The sequence below is a fragment of the Rousettus aegyptiacus genome, unplaced genomic scaffold (genome assembly GCF_014176215.1).
Source record: "Rousettus aegyptiacus isolate mRouAeg1 unplaced genomic scaffold, mRouAeg1.p scaffold_m13_p_2, whole genome shotgun sequence".
Lineage (NCBI taxonomy): Eukaryota > Metazoa > Chordata > Mammalia > Chiroptera > Pteropodidae > Rousettus > Rousettus aegyptiacus.
Genome location: NW_023416295.1, coordinates 139,565,005 through 139,581,397, shown reverse-complemented (window position 1 = coordinate 139,581,397; position 16,393 = coordinate 139,565,005). Strand labels below are relative to the sequence as shown.

General features: G+C 36.1%; 1 long non-coding RNA gene and 1 pseudogene across 1 annotated transcript in view; one reads left to right on the top strand and one right to left on the bottom strand.

Moving 5' to 3' along the window:
- Positions 1-2,325: 2,325 nt before the first annotated feature.
- On the bottom strand, positions 2,326-2,444 carry LOC118614786 (annotated as a pseudogene).
- Positions 2,445-4,143: 1,699 nt separating this feature from the next.
- Positions 4,144-16,393, top strand: part of LOC118613847 — a 52,116-nt gene continuing 39,866 nt past the window's right edge. The window contains exon 1 of the long non-coding RNA XR_004955961.1: positions 4,144-4,191. This is a non-coding gene — a long non-coding RNA (uncharacterized LOC118613847). The remainder of the gene's footprint in view (positions 4,192-16,393) is intronic.

Below are 16,393 nucleotides of genomic sequence, written 5' to 3'. Positions count from 1 at the left end.
AATTAAGCCAAAACTGTCAGAAGCTCCTCACAAGGTTTCTTTTCAACAGGGACTTCTGATATAACAACATTCTGAAAATTAGACTCACTTTAATCAGGATAATCTAAAATCAATTATACCCAACAGCATTGAACAAACATGTCCAACTTCGTTAATTTGTGAACTGAGATCTCTTGCAAAGTGGGTGCCAACCTAAATAAGTAGACATCAAAGTCCCTCCTGGTAAGTATTTCCAGTGCTTGTGAGCAACAGTGCCTTGGACGGATTGGCATAGTGATACACCCCTGAGAGCCTGGTTTGGGGTGCAAGGGAAGATCTCCAAGCCTTCAGGGATTTTTATTTTCTTTCCCATACACTTTCCAAAATAGGTATCTTAAATTCCAGTACTGCCATAGATGAATTTTGAAGTCGGGTATTTAAATAAATGTTGATCCTAAATGTCCCCCCGCCCCAATATACCCAAGTTGTAAGTGGGCTGCTTGGCCTGCCTCTGCCTGTTTACATATCACTGTATCTCCTCCCACCCAGCACCCCCATTGTGAACGTTTAAAAAGCTGAAGAACAGCTTAGACATTTATGGCCAACCTGTTCGAAATAGCAAAATAGGAATTTTATACAGCTTAGCACTTAAAAATCTCTCCAAAACAACTTCAGATATTGCTCACTCTGCCCAAAGTTTCACACTCTAGTGCGAATGCTAAAATCTCTCTGACTCTTTCTGCAGCCTCTTCACCATTTTGCTGTATTCTTGCCTTATTCTCTGCAACACTTATGCCTCACACTTCTGACAATTGTCTTTTTCCATCCCATAGCTCCCTGGCAGTCATGGTTTACCATTTATTTTTCTTATTCAAATCAGGCCTCCCAAACCCCCTGGAATTCTGAATTCTGTTGCATATATTTCTCTACCTTATTACCTTATTCCCTTAGCAAAAATTCTCTGTAGTGCTCCGTGGAGAGGCACACAGCACGCATTTTGCTTCTTACTGTCCCTCCCCAGTCACAATTCAATGTCCCTTTCTTTTCCTTCTCTGAGGTAAAAAAGATTTTTCTGTTTCATTTGAAGGTGTTACCAGGTTCAGGCTGGTTGTGCCAATCAGTTTTTCCTGCAATATCTGGAAGCCAACATATTCATACTGGGATTTAATTTTTAATTCCTTTAGGGGTTCTACTCCTATAATTAGGATTAAAATCCTCAAGATGCAGAATGCCTCTACATGTCTTTCTGTCATAATTAGAGCCCATGTACAGCTACCTTTACTCCTGTTGGGGACTATGAAATAGCTGTCGATGGATATCTGGGCACTAAAAACAGCAGTCAGCTTGCCATATACTAGAAGCAGATCAGGGAGTCCTGTTTCCAAGCTGATCCCTACATTGATTTAGGGCACAGAGAAGATAACAGTCCCCTTCGCTGGTATTGATGAACTGGCTCATCCCTACCCACTGATATCTTTCCTCTCATGGGTTCAACTTTGAAATAATGAGGCACACCTGTGGCACACTTTTACTCAGGATCACTTTCAGTTTTAGTTTTTATTAGCTTCAACAGTAGTAAGCATTAAGGGAGCCCTCCAAGGCTCCGTAAACTTCAGTCTCTTAAATCATGCTTTGACAAATTTGGTTCAAGTGTACCAAATTCTTCCAGCAGTACTTCACAATTTCAGGTGGTTGGCTCTCATTAAACATTTAATGAAAGAACATATCCCTTTTTATTTTGTTGATTCTTAATTATAAGTCTAAACTACAAATTTGAATTACTCTTCTTCTTATAACCTAATCTCCCAAGCAAGTGAGACCATCTACCAGCAACATGGAGGTTCCAGTGACTGAATCCATTCATACCCACTGTTACTGGACCTTACACCTAGAAGCCCCTATACCATAAACAAAGTGCTTTGTTTGAATTCACAGGTTGTTTAAAAATGGACAAGTTTTACACTTGTTATTTAGATATCTATTGTCCAGCTTCTTTTAACAAAGGAGTACCACCTGGCACTACTGCACCTGTCTTTCCATTGAGCCGAGTAGCAGTTATGCAGAGTAGTGGTGGCCTCCTTTACAGGGAGCGTGTGCTTTCCAGCTAGTAACAGTCCTCACCACACCTGATTCTTTGACTTCTGGACCCTCTCAACTATTTCTTACCTGACTGGCCCATGGAGACATTTGTGTTTGCCACCCATGGTATACACATTTAACTTGTCTGCAGTATTTTATTTTTTTCTCTTTATTTATTTATTTATTTTTTAGGCATGGCAATCCTTGGTTGACCTCACAGATTGCAAAGACGTTGTCAGTTTATAATCCCTTATTTTTTATTTTTTACACCTACAGCATCTGGTCTTCCTAGGTGGTCTCCCATCTAAGTACTAACCAGGCCCAACTCTGCTTAGCTTCCGAGATTAGACGAGATCAGGCTTGTTCAGGGTGGGATGGCCATAGACATAGTCTGTAGTATTTCATCTTTAAACACTACTCAAAGTTATTTTTCCATCCCTGACATAAAATTCCTCAGGATAATTTGGCATTTTCTTGTAGAAGAGAACTTGTACTAGTAGGTTTATAACTGCTAGTTACAGGTTCCATGTTAGAAACAAATGCACGCAATATTTGGTGAATCAGCATAAAGATTTCAAATAAGCCTTAGTTATCTGCCACTAACTGTATTAGATAGTTTGTATGTGTGTGTATGTGTGACACAGTAAGATCTGTATTAAAATAGCCCTCTTGACACCACATGAAGAAAGGACTGTAAAGGATCTGAGTGGAGGAAGGCAGACTAGTTATGATACTTTCGTAATAATCTAGCTGTGAAAAGATGGTAGCTTGGATGAGAGTGGTAGCAGAGACAAGGCAGAGAAGGGGAAAGGTTAAAAACAGATTGAGAGAGTCAGCAGGCTTTCATGACATGGGAGGTAAAGTAGAGGGAAGAATCAAGGTTAGCTTCTAAATTTCTGGGGTTCAACAAGATGATGGTGCTGCCATCATTGTACCAGAGAACCTGCTCAGCTTTGAGGGGAAGGTCATTAATTCAACTTGGGAGATATTGTATTTAAGGCATATTTAAGTTTTCCTTGAGGAGATAGAATGTAGGCCAGGAGCAGGACTGGCTACATAATTCGCAGGGCTTGGTGCAAAATAAAAATGTGGAGTCTTTTATTAAAAAGTTATTAAAATTTCAACATGGCTACAGCAGAGCATTAAACGAAAGGATGGCCCTTCTAAGCGCTGGGCCTTGTGTGACTATACACGTTGCATGTCTTTGAACGTCTTATATAGCTACTTATGAATCTGGAGCTTAGAGGAGATGTCTGAACTAGAAAATATACATTCGGGAGCCATCTGCTATAGATAGTAACTAAAGGTGTGGGCCTGCGTAAAATTGTCTAAAGAGATTTTAATGAGTGAGAAGAAATAAAAGCCTTAAAGAACTCCAACAGTGCTGTAGCTACACAGAGGCTCATGAGAACTCTAACATCTCAAGAAATAAGAAGTCCATATATGCTGTGTTAAAACCCGATTTCTAGGAAATTACGTAGGGAGAATTTTTAAAATTTTCCCAATTTAGTGAACTCATAAAATATGGTATAAACCTGATTTTCTGCCTGATACATCCAGTTCAAACTATGCAATCTACTCCAAATTTATATTCCATGTCAGTTTAGACTCCACAACGTGGTGCCCTTACAGGAATCACGATAGCTTGAATTTTGGCCACATTTACTCTTCTGACTCATGTACTGCTGTAGGCTTGAAGACTATAGCTGGAGAAGGGAGTGTGGCTGGCAGCTTCTCATTTTCTGTTACCAGTAACCACTGATTACTATTCTGATCACTAGGGCATTGGAGCTAGTACTAAGGGAGGAAGGAGAAGTTTAAGGGGGCCAGAAAGCTCCTACAGAATGGTCTCTGTTGTGGCTCGTTTTGGTGTCTGTTATCTAATGTCTCAGAATCCTGACTGAAACTTTTATTTCCACTTCTTCTGTAAAAGAATGTACCATATATGTCTCTAACCTGTGACCTTATTCCAGAAATACTTTGCTCATGAGTTTCTGATCAGGAACTGCTGACTCGAACTTTAATCTTTGGCAGAACTCTTTACGTAATCTTTTAGTTTATTAAAGTAAAAGATGCAGTGGGATCAGGGAGACCAAATCTAGTCTCAGATCATTGAGGCTTTCTGGAGCCTGGGTAAGTGTTCTCAGGTGAAAGGGGGAGCAGGGGTGATAAGATTTGAACTGAGCATGTTGGACAGAGAGCTCAGCACATTCCCAGGCATGGGTCAGAGAACAGACATTCAGGGAAGTGGGATGCATTCAGCACAGCTGTTCAGGAGAGCTGGGGAGGGATTGCGATGAAAGGCAAAGCCGAGAGTTGAGGAACTAGACAATGAAGGGCCTACTGACCGTGTTAACGAGCAATAAAGAGTCATTGAAAGTTTACAATAGAGATATAATATGGTCAGTTTTGCATTTTCAAAAGATGATCCAGGCTCCAGTGTGGGAGACAGATTGGAGGACGCAGGAGAACAGTTAGAAGGCTCTTAGAGTCATTTCTCTTATGCCAGTCTACTTTCGGGTATTAAATGTGTTAAAGTAGTCTACTTCCCGATCAATATGGTGTTACTAAATAGTTCTTTCTGTGTATTATGTTGCTTAACTTCCTCTAAGAAGTACAGGGAGAATTTGGCAAGTGTAAGGCTATTCCCAAAGGGTCTTTAGAATGGAGATAGACATAGATCCAAAATACAGAGGGCTCTTTATTCTCTTGACATCCAGAGCCCCTCGAGAGTAGACGGTCAAGGCCATTGGTAAGCTCCAGCTTGCACAATCTCGTCCCTTCTTGTGTCAGATGGACTGAGTTGTTTTCTATGCTTTCCTAAGAATGAAGGGAGGATGGAACTTAGACTTCAGAGCAGAAACCAACAAAGAAAAGCATTAATTCCAATTTTCCTCAATAACTGAGGATATCTGTAGTATAACTTTCAATCTTTACACTCTATAATTTCCTTCAGATCCTATCTTGTCTAATTCCTCATCCCTCATATTGACCTTATTATACCAATTTCTTTTTTTATAAGTCTTAGAATATTATAAATTTATTGTATTCGATTAATTTTTATTAGATTCTTCCATTTTTTAGGTAGGACAAGGAAGCCTGTAAATTGTCCCATTATAATATATTGATTTGTTAGGCTGTGCCTTAGTCTAGATGAATTGGGTCTTTCCAATTGAATATTTCTAGGATGCCAGCAACTGGTTTCTTGTAACTTCAACCTCTAAAAAGCAAATGGTTGCATTTTATTTCTGATGCTGAGACTATATGAGTACAGAGAGCAATGGTTAAACTTATTCTCCATAGCTGTCCACCTTCAGGCCCATGTCCCTCTGACTCATTTACTTCTCTCAGTATGTGTTCAGGAAGTGAATATTTTCTAGACTGTTTCTCTCTTATTTTTGGTTTCAGCTCAACAGGATTCCATCACTGTTGACAAAAGATTGTGGGTAGAGACAGCATACAGAAGCCTTAAAAAATAGGCAAATAAATTGCTCAGGATTAACAACATTCTATGTCTCCAAAACACAACTGCTGAATTCAAAAGGAGTAAAAAACAATAGTATTGCATCATGATCCTGGCAACACCTGACATTTATACAAAGTACTTCATATTTTGGGAGCTTCGAAATTTATTTTTACAGAGTCTTTGCTCTGTTCATCCATGGAAAATCTCGACTGAGATAATTGATTTCCAAGTAGCCACTTCTCTAGAATAGTTGCCTTTCAGAGAAGAAATAAATGGCACTTACTTGCCATAATAAATAATAAAGATTAACATGACAAATTCAGCTAAATGCAATGCACTAATCAAATCTCAATTAATGACTTCAAAAAAGGATTAGTCTTATGTTTAAAAAAACTGGCTAAACCTGCTTATCAGAAGAAGGTACCATTTAATATCAAAATGTTTGATTAAACTTTCATACTCCTAAAATTAAAAGAAATTATAAAGTAAAATTTTAAATGAGGTAAAAGAATGAGATTTCCCCCTTAGGATTAAAATAAACAACTCACAATTAACAATACTTGCTTTTACTTTGATTTGGTGTCAATTTACTCAATGTAAGATTTATATCTTCAGCCGTCTCCTCGGGACAGCCCTACAGAGTTTCATTGGGATTTATTCTGAATAAATTGAAAACCAGAGGAAATAAACTGAGAAGTAGGAATAAAAATTAGAGAATCAGCCTCATTTAGTGGATAGGATATTGGAAAATGGGATTCTTGTCTCAGCTTTCCTGACAGCCAGCAGCAGTATGATCTCAGGCAAGTCACAAACTATTGTGACTTCCTTTAAAAATGAGAGGTTGTAAGTAAAACATCCTTTCTACCTCTAGCACATCTCTAATATTGGTTAGCTAGTTTTATCTTTCTTACTTCAGAATTCTAACACTTTACCAATGACAGACTACTTATAGGAATATGTTGAATTATTTTAGTGTTAATTACATTGGGAAAAAAATGAGTAATGATAATAACACCATGAAAGGGAGAATAGTAATGGGACCAGCACTGGGCTACAATTAAGAGTATTGAGGAGAAATGTATTATGGTAAGATTATGCTAGCAGGGGAAGGGAAGAGAAGTAGAAAATAAAGGTGTGTGCTAAGGGAAGGGAGTTGTGAGAAGTGCAATAGGCAATGAGTAGGAGGAGAACTAAGTAAGAATGGTTGAAGTTTGTGAGAGGGTCCTTTGTGTGGTTAGCGAGCAATCAAAATGCCATGATGAATGAGGAGTCAGAATAGGAGGGAATTAGAATATGTTTTTGAATGTGAAACTGTAAAACACTGGGATTAAAAAGAAGATGATTTTAAGAGAATGGGTCAACCAATTTTTTTCACTCATCGAAAATTTGAAATGGTCCTATGGTTGAAAGTATTAGAAAAGGAGGGGATGAGGCTTGAAATAAGAGTTATTAGAAATCTGTATGGGATAGACTTCAGAGCACAGGCAGAGAAAGTATGTAACAGACAATTAATTGTCAGCTATTTGTAGCAGAAAACAATTAGGTTGGCCACGTAATTTGTTCTGGAGAATGGAATGTAAACAGAAGAGATTTAGTCACTTATGGAATGAGGTGGTTTGCTAATTGATATTTCTGCCCTATACTCCCTCTCCCCTGTTTACACTGTCAGAAAGAAAGAACTCGAGGATCATGAAATCACATGATGAAAGGAACCCTGATTCCTAGTCAGTAGTGGAGGAGAGACACTAGTTCACATAGGACTTTGTGTGAGAGAAAACTAGACTTGTAAGCCACTGAGGTTTGGAGGTTAATTTTTATGGCAGCTAAGTAGCTGACTAAAGCAGAAATTAGTACTAGATGTGAGGGCTTCATAAGTATGCAATATTGACTGCATATTCAGGTCAATTGCGTTACACTTGAACATTTGATGCAGTCAGTCTTTTTCATTTTAGCTCATCTAATGGGGTGTAGTATTATTTTATTGAGCTCTTATTTTGTACTTCCTCAATGACTAATGACCATGAACATCTTTTTATGTGCTTATTTGACATCCTTATTTTCTTTAGAGAAGTGTCAGTTTAAATCTTTTGCCCATTTCTTTTGATTATTCATTCATTCATTCATTCATTCATTTACACTATACTGTGGGATTTTATATTTTTATGCATTTTTGAAATTAAATTTATTAGGGGGGTGACATTGGTTAATAAAATCATATAGGTTTCAACTGTACTATTCTATTTACCTATTTATCACATTATATGTACCACCTAGAGTCAAATTTGCCTGTTTCTTTTTTAATTTAGTTGTTAATTATCTTGTTCTTGAGCTTTGAGAGTTCTTTATGTACAGTACATTCTGTATACAAGTACTTTACAAGATGTACAATTTGGAAATATTTTCTCCTCTTCTGTGGCTTATCTTTCCATTTTCTTAACAGTATGTTTTAAGTTTTTAGTTTTGATAAAGTCCAACTTATTTACTTGTTGTGGTGGTAGTTTAATGGGTGTATATATATATATATATATATATATATATATATATATCAAATTTTATCACATTTCATACTTTAAATATGTACAGTTTTTTGTTGGTCAATTATATCTCAATAAAACTGCTTTAAAAAGGAAGGTGGTTATAGGATTACAAAATGGATGAAAGGAGTCAAAAGGTACAGACTTTGAGTTATAAAATAAATAAGTCATGGGGATCTAATATACAGCATGGTGACTACAATTAATAATACTGTATTATGTATTTTCAAGTTGCTAAGAGAATGAAGTTTAAAAGTTCTCATCATAGGAAAAGAATTTTATAATTATGTATGGCGACGTATGTTAACTAGACTTTTTGCGGTGATCATTTCACAATACATACAATATCGAATCATTACATTATACACCTGAAATTAACATAATGTTAAATGTCAATTATACCTCAATACAAAAATGGAGGGAGAATAGAGAGAGTCCAGTAATTCAGGGCCTTCAACAATTGAAAGCTCATCGCTTGTTTCTAGGACTCTCTCACCCACATCCCACCCAAGTAAGAGAAACAAAGGCCTTGTAAACTTTTCGGTTGAATTAAGTAACTGAGTACAAAGAGGAGATGAAGGATGTGATCTTTCCATCCATTGTGCTAGATAATCTCAGATAATCACCGTGAAATTGATAGGAAAGATAGGGTAGGAATCAGAGGAAAGATGAATTAACAAAAATAAATCTGGCTGAGAATAAGATAAACTTTGAGTGTGGCTACTAGCACATGGAGCTAATTGCCATCAGAGGTGAGAAACCTACAACATTTTTAGAAGAACTGTATTGCTGGATGTGGAATAAAAAGTCTTTTACTGTTCAAGACATAAAATCATTCTTGTATTCTCAGCCTTCTGTAAACAGAAGGTAATTTCGACACCTGTACAACTCTGAAGAAGAGTATTAGGATAAGAGGAACTTCACAAAAGGTAGAGAGAGCCCTTGGGTACAGAGAACCATGACAAGGCAGTTCTTTGCAGAAGGCAACAGTTCAAGAGTTTGAAAGTTTCACAGTTCATCCCCTCAGAATTCAGAGTTGTGACAGATGACTGCTTTGTGTTTTCCATTCTTCTCCTTTCTGAAGGAGCATTTGGTGCCATTGTCCTGGCTATACCACCACTGTGTACTGAGTGTATGCCAAGGGACATAACTTGCACTTAATTCATAGGAAATACCTGGAAGTACCATATCTGAATCTAGTGGATAGGATGTGAAGATTGGGTTCTTATAACTGTTTCTTAAGGTTATGAACAACGATTTTCCCAATTTTACAGAGCAGAGAATTTGTAAGAAACATGCCTAAAGTTTACATGATTAGTCAAGGAACACTGGATGCTGGATTTAAACTAGCTAGGCCTTTGGGTTGGGTATATCGGGAAGGATGTTTTCTGTATGTAAAAAGAGGGACCAAATGGATATTTGGCAACTAGAGGGCAGATTGTGACAGAAACTATTAATAATGTCAATCAATGTCTACATATTACACTTCCATTTTCTGGAGTCCCTCGCCATTAAATTTGCCATCTGACTAGTTCTGGACCATAGAATACAATCAGAAGTGACATATGCCACTTATGGACTTAGTAGTAAAGTATTTGGTTCACCCTCTCCAAGTGCTCTCTCTCACCTCATTTATGTTTCTGGAAACAAAGAGCTCCAGAATGGCTTGACCACATGATGGAAGGAGCCTGGACCCTTGAATTTTGGCCGGAGGAGTACTGCCCGGTGTTCACTGGGCTTTATGTGAGTCAAAAAGATATCTGTATTGTGTTAAGCCACTGAGACTTTGGGACTGTTTATTTTAGTGACTAGCATTAATCATGCTGACTGATGCATATTAGAAACCAGTGCTGGTAAAGATGCCTATCATATTCTCTGTATTCAGTCACTTTGAAGATAATAGCTATGAAACTATCACCTCTTCACATTTCCCAAAGATTTATAACTTAGTTATTTTGTAGTTTTAAAGAGAAGAAGGTGACAAACAGCACCGATTTAGGATCCTTTTCTTTTGAAAACACAAAAGATAAAATGTTGTTATCCTTATGTTGGAAAGTATGACATGTCAGAGAAGAACTATTCATGATTTGGGGCAAGGAGTTGCTTGATCTGATTTCTAAACAAGGACCAAATAAGGATAAAGTATATATCATTTAAAAACACAGGTTCTGAAGTCAGATTCTCTGTCCATTAGCTGTGTGGCTTTGGGACAAGTTACTTAGCCACCCTGTGCCCTGTAAACTGTAAAAATAATTGTTTGTACCCCAAAGGGTTATTATGAGAAATAAATGAGTAAATTTTGTATAATAAGGAATTTAGCTGGTCTTTGATCCTGGTTCCTGGAATTTCCTGAGTGATGAGTGTCTTTGTAATCCATGGCGCATCCCTTGGGCCACACCTGAGTTTATACTAACAGATAACTCACGGTGGGCCTGTGAATAGTTTCAGGATGGCAGCTGGTCATACTGGAAAACCAACCATGGGATTAGAGGGTTGGGGCTTTGAGCCATGTGATACTAGGCTGCCTTCTTGACCTTTGGAGAGGGAGGCTAGAGATTGAGTTTAATCACTTGGCTAAAAATTCAACCAATTATACTTATGTAGTAAAACCCCAATAAAAACTCTGGACACCCAAAGCGTGGGTAAGATTCTTTGGTTGGTAAACATATACTGACATGTCAGGAAGGTGATATTTCTTGAGGACTCAGAAACTTTGTGTTCAGGACCCTCCCAGATTTGCCATATGCATTTCTTCTTTAGGTGGGTCTTGATTTGCATCCTTCATAAGGAAATGCTTACTGTATGTATAGTGCCTTCCTGAGTCCTGTGAGTTTTCCTAGAGAATTATTGAATATGAGCAGTAGAGAAAACTCTGAATTTGTACCTAGTTGGTCAAAAGTGTGGGTAGCTTGCAATTGGTATCTGGAGTGAGAACAGACTTGTCAAGAACAGTGCCCTTCACTAGAATTTCATTGTAGTTAATATGTGTAAAGCTTTTAGAGTAGTACCTGGCCCAGAGTAGTTTTCAGTAAAAGTTAGACAGTACTATTTTGCTATAAAACATGATCCATGCAGGATCATTGACTATTTAAAGGATCAGTCTCAGATGAACATAGAAATACTGTATTTTAATGCTGGAAGCCACCTTGCAAATTATAATTCTGAAGTGATTTTGACTTAGTTAAAAAATCTTGTTAGTGACTGAGCTAAGGCTAAAACCTATCCTTTAAAACAAGACCATTATATGAAAGTGCTTTAGTTTTCACATCTTTAAAATGGTGCTAATTGAACAGAGACTGCATCTAAGGAGTAGGAACATTTGGGGGGATCTTTCCAGTACATATCCCTTTTCTCCAATAACCTATTTCCCTGTGTCCCCAAGATGGGACCCTGAGAGCCACATATGAACTAAGTAATACTGAATCCTTGGTTACAGTCAATAAATAAAGCGGACGACTATCGAATTCTCACTTCTCTGAATTTGGAATTTGATTAGAAAAGCTCTAGTTGGTCCTGTGAACTGGAGATGAGGCAGCTGAGGACCATGTCCAGGCTGACTCCGTGAAGTCAGGTATGAAGGGAGGGAGGTGAAAGCAGTAGATGCATAGCTAGAGGCACAAATAGAGAGAGTGGTGACCAGGGTTGCTGGTTTCTTTGCCCTGTCCATGTCTTGTATGGGGCCAGGCTTCATCTCCTGCCCTTTAGTTTCAAGACACCCTTGTAAATCCCCTTGGTTTGCTTATGCTTGTTTGAAGTGGATTTTGTTGCTTGCCAGGAACAGTTTTAAGTAATCTCTTGAGAAGGCTCTTAAATGGAAGAAATGAAACAAAAGGTACAGATTACTGTCACTGTTGGTTGTTGCTATGACTATGGGGAGCAAGGGGAAGGAGTTAAGGGAGATAAAAACTGACAAATAAGGTGGGCCAAGGCCTTAGATTTAATAGAAACATTGGAACATGGGCTCTCTTGAGGAGAATGCCTAAATATCTTTAAGAAATGCAATTACATTAGACTCCTTTGGATGTGGATGAATAAGGTTAAGAGATGTGGAAGAATAAGGTTAAGCAAGCAATCGACAATTCTGCTGCCTCATTCAAGACAAAACTGGGTTAAGCAGTAACCGTGGTGCGCCAATGCCATTGTAAAATATAATGAAACTGTTGGCGGCAAATAGAAAACATGACAGGACCATCTCTCAGGTAACTGTACTGAATGAAAAATAACATTTTTACAAACAATTTTGTTATTTTAAAGGAAAAACCAATAGTAATCACAAAGCTCATGTTCCTCTGAATGTTTGAAAGGAAAAGAAATTTATCTCCTCAAGTGATGGGCCCCATCAGGCTAAAACAACCACAATGAACAATGGATCCAAGAATCAAAACTGCGAAGGTAGATACTGGCCAGGCTACCTCTCTTCACTGCAAGAAAAGGGTCAGATCTTATTTTGTTAGGTGAAAAGGAGGTTCTAACAAAACACGCAATCAAACAACATTCACAACCAAAGGAACTGCTTTTTTAGGTATTTGGTCTTCTAAAAGAAGGCAAGAGAGGCTGGGTCCTTATTTTTATCTTCATAGGATAAAAGGATCACTTTGGACATGGGCAGCCAAAAAGGGAAGAACTCAATTGGAGCCTACCCTTTTCTTCCGTCCATACTTTATTCTCTTCCTATTTTTCCTCTTCCTTAGTTTTTTTTATTTCTTTTTCTTTTTTCTTTTTATAATGTAAGTGAAAAATATGAGGGACCACCAATAAAGATGTCTTACAGAGTGGCAAATTTTAAAGTATATTGCTTTTTCACATGGAGATCAAATAAGGGACTAGAAATTTTGGGCATCTTAAGTTTTGTAAATCAAAGAACTAGACAGATTTTATTTTTTAAAAAGAATATTTGTCTACCCTGCTTCATACAAGCAGGTCTTAGAACGAAATAACTAGGAAATCTGCTTCCTATTTTCTTGAAGAATTCTTAAATAATTCTAAGGGAAATTTTAAAAAAGAATTTGAGTTTTTTTTTTTAAAGAATTCTAGGGAAATCATTTTCATTATGAATCCTTTTCTAAAAGAATTCTTTAAGAATTAAACAAAAACATTTTCTTAAATAATTCTAGGAATAAACTAAGTATTTTTTTTTTGATCACTCATTTTCTTAAAGAAAATAATTTCATTAAAGATTTCTAGGGAAATCATTTCCTTAAATAATTCTAGGGACAAATTTAAAACCTGACTTGAAGGGCATTCTAGTCAGAAATATCTTCTGTGTAAGTAACTCTCATGCTTGGTGCTGTCATCCGAGGGTGTGCATGTAATATTAGGACTCTACCCTCAGTGTACCAACTCAGACTTCAGTTGTCCATGACGTTGGAGGGAACCAGTGCCTTAGATAATCCCAAATAATGGAAAGTCACCCCAAACTCTTGCTTTGGAAATATAATTTTACATTTCACTTAGATAAAGTTAAGTTCAATAACCTGAAAATCTAGAATACTTTAAACAAAATGTGGAGTCCCACTGTGAAGCTCAGTTTAGAGGGTCTGGAATTTTGCTGACATAGTTCTCAGACCTAGAGTTCTCCCTTGTTTCATTCTCTGAGTTGTGGACACAAAGTATACTTTTCTCCCTCCATTTGTAGTTACAGACCTTCCTTGGTTGGGGAAGGAAGTTAATGCTTTGGGTAAAAAGCCTTCTTGTTCAGTTCTTGGGAAATTGGAAGAGAAAATGAATGAAAAGAGTCTTAGACATACTCCATAAAAGTCAGTAATTTAGAATTGGAATATAATGGAAAAGAGATACATATTACTTTTCCATTGTTTACTTTTTAGGCCACATGATGCCAAATTTTCTTATTTTTCCTCATTGCTCCTAATTTCTTATACTTTTTTTGTGTTTCTGTTACTATTTACTTCAATTACCTTATCTTAAGATGAGAGATTCAAACTGAGCATGGCTTTTGAATGAGGATTTTGCTATTCTTAAGAATAAAGAAAATTGCTTTATAATATATGATAATCCTGATAAATAAAAACAGCATTTTAAGACTTAATAATTATGGTTCTATATTTCTGATATTTAAATTAGTCATTCAAACATTATTGCCTATATTTAACATTATATAAACATTTATATTAAAATATATTAAATATGTTAGAAGTTTTGGGCTGTTGTACCTTTCACAGTACCATTTCTATTGTGAAAAATGTTTCTCACAGATTGTGATTATTGAAGTGTTGGAAGAAATGAGTTGGGGGGATGAAAACATTTTATATTACATTGGTCTTATATTCTTACAAGTTATCTAACTGCAAATATTATTTGCAATAAGTAATCTAGTAAATAGCATTTTATTTCTAGTGAATATTATAATAGTAAATATTGTTATAGTTTCTAGGAAATATGATTATAGCTCTTTCACAGACAAAGAAAAAGGGTGGAAGAACTTGCTGTTGTTCACATAACTAATAAGGATTAAGATTGGGGTTCAAACCAGGTCTGTTTAATTGCAAAGTCAATGCTCTTTACACTGTCCTTCTTGACCCTTATGGTTTAATTTGCATTTATTCTTTTACAATGTTTTGGGTTGGTTTCCATGTTGGGAGAAAATTATTGCTGATGCAATGAACTGTACACTGATTCCCAGAGACAGATTCTAATCATCAGCAACTTGAGAAAATGGGTTCATGGATTCTTAATCTCTGTGTCGAGAAATCAGATTCTTAATAATGACATGGCTCACACTGCTGCTCTGTCTTTCTCTACCTCTTCATTCCCCCTCACCCCTTATGTTTGCCATATTGGTGGAGTGATAACTCTTGCCCAAGTTTTCTAGTTGGGTTTTTCTTTGCAAAGATTATTGTTTCACTTGTTTCCCTTTACTTGTAATATATTCAGAGAACTGGAACGGAGCGTAATCAGTACTAGATTCTTAGAAATAAGCAGAAACTGATAGAACTAATTGTTTAACCTTTTAATCTAGGGGTTCTTTTTCCTTTTTAAAAGGGCTTCAAATCTCATTTCTCAAAATCTTTTATTCTGTTGTCTCTGATCAACAGCTTACTGTCCTATGTCTCTCTGTCAGTCTAGAGTCAGGAAAGAATAGTATAAAGATAGCAAATGAAAAAAAAATTGTTTTTCTGAAAGAAACATGACATTAAAAACCAGGATAACAAATAACTTCCATATTGTTGGTATTCCAGAGAGGTTAAAAGTTTCAATGAATTCTATTCAAATTGAAAATAAAAAAGCCTTTCCTTATAATTATTAATGTCTGTAAAACTCCTTAATAAGTATTCATTTAAATTTTCCCTTTGTGTAAAGTACAACATTTTAATCTAACTTGCCAGGTATGTGAACATATTACATGTATATTTGAGTTTGAAAAATGTGTTGTATCAAGTATATGAATATTCTTTTATAGAAGTAAAGATGGAATTTTGGAGGGAGGGTCTATGAAAAAATAATATAAAACTTTAAATATGGTGAGCTCAGAAATTGGTAGTAAATATCTTATAATTGTAAATATGAAAGCAGAAATAAAATTTTGGCACTGAGGTTGTATTGTCAATGACCGATAAAAGTATTTTCTAATTGTTTTTTATTTTCAGAATTCTTAATGGATTTTTTTAATAATCAAATATCCTTTGAAGCATCAATATTTATTTACTTCGGTAGTTTTATTGAAAATCTTTTAATATGTATTTCTCAAGTTTCTTTTTCTTTAGTACATGTGGAAGCCTTAGCCCAATATTTTTGGCAACTTAGGTTTATCATTATGAAAATCAATTATTTCATCATGTAGAAATATAGTTATATAATCAGGTACTCCTAAGGTTCATTGCCAAATTTCTATGCTTCAAGCATATTTTTTACTTTGAGCATGTTAAGATTTTTTAATAACTTTTTCCACTCACCCTTGGATTTTCAAACTTACTTCTTGCTGCTATCAGTGTAGCTGTTTCTAGTTCAGTGGAAATCCTTTATCAATATGATTGGAGCAATTGATCGTTGAAAAGTTGGTAAATACATAAAATGTTATATACACACAATAAAAATTTTATTTGAATGAAACATATAAACATATTTCTGTTGGTTAATATTTTTATATAAAGCAAAGGCCTTTTCCTTGTGTATAGGTTTTGTAATTGGAATTCCTTATTGTCTTTCTTACATAAACCAGATACATAATGCACCATCTGGCAATTTCATTTTGATGATGCAGACTTTCCACTGGCCAGGTATAGAACTAATTAAACTTGTAATTGCGTTTAAAATAAGGATTAGTAGGTCATAGGTAAAGCCACGTATCATTAGGCATTACTGGTTAATATTGGAGTTC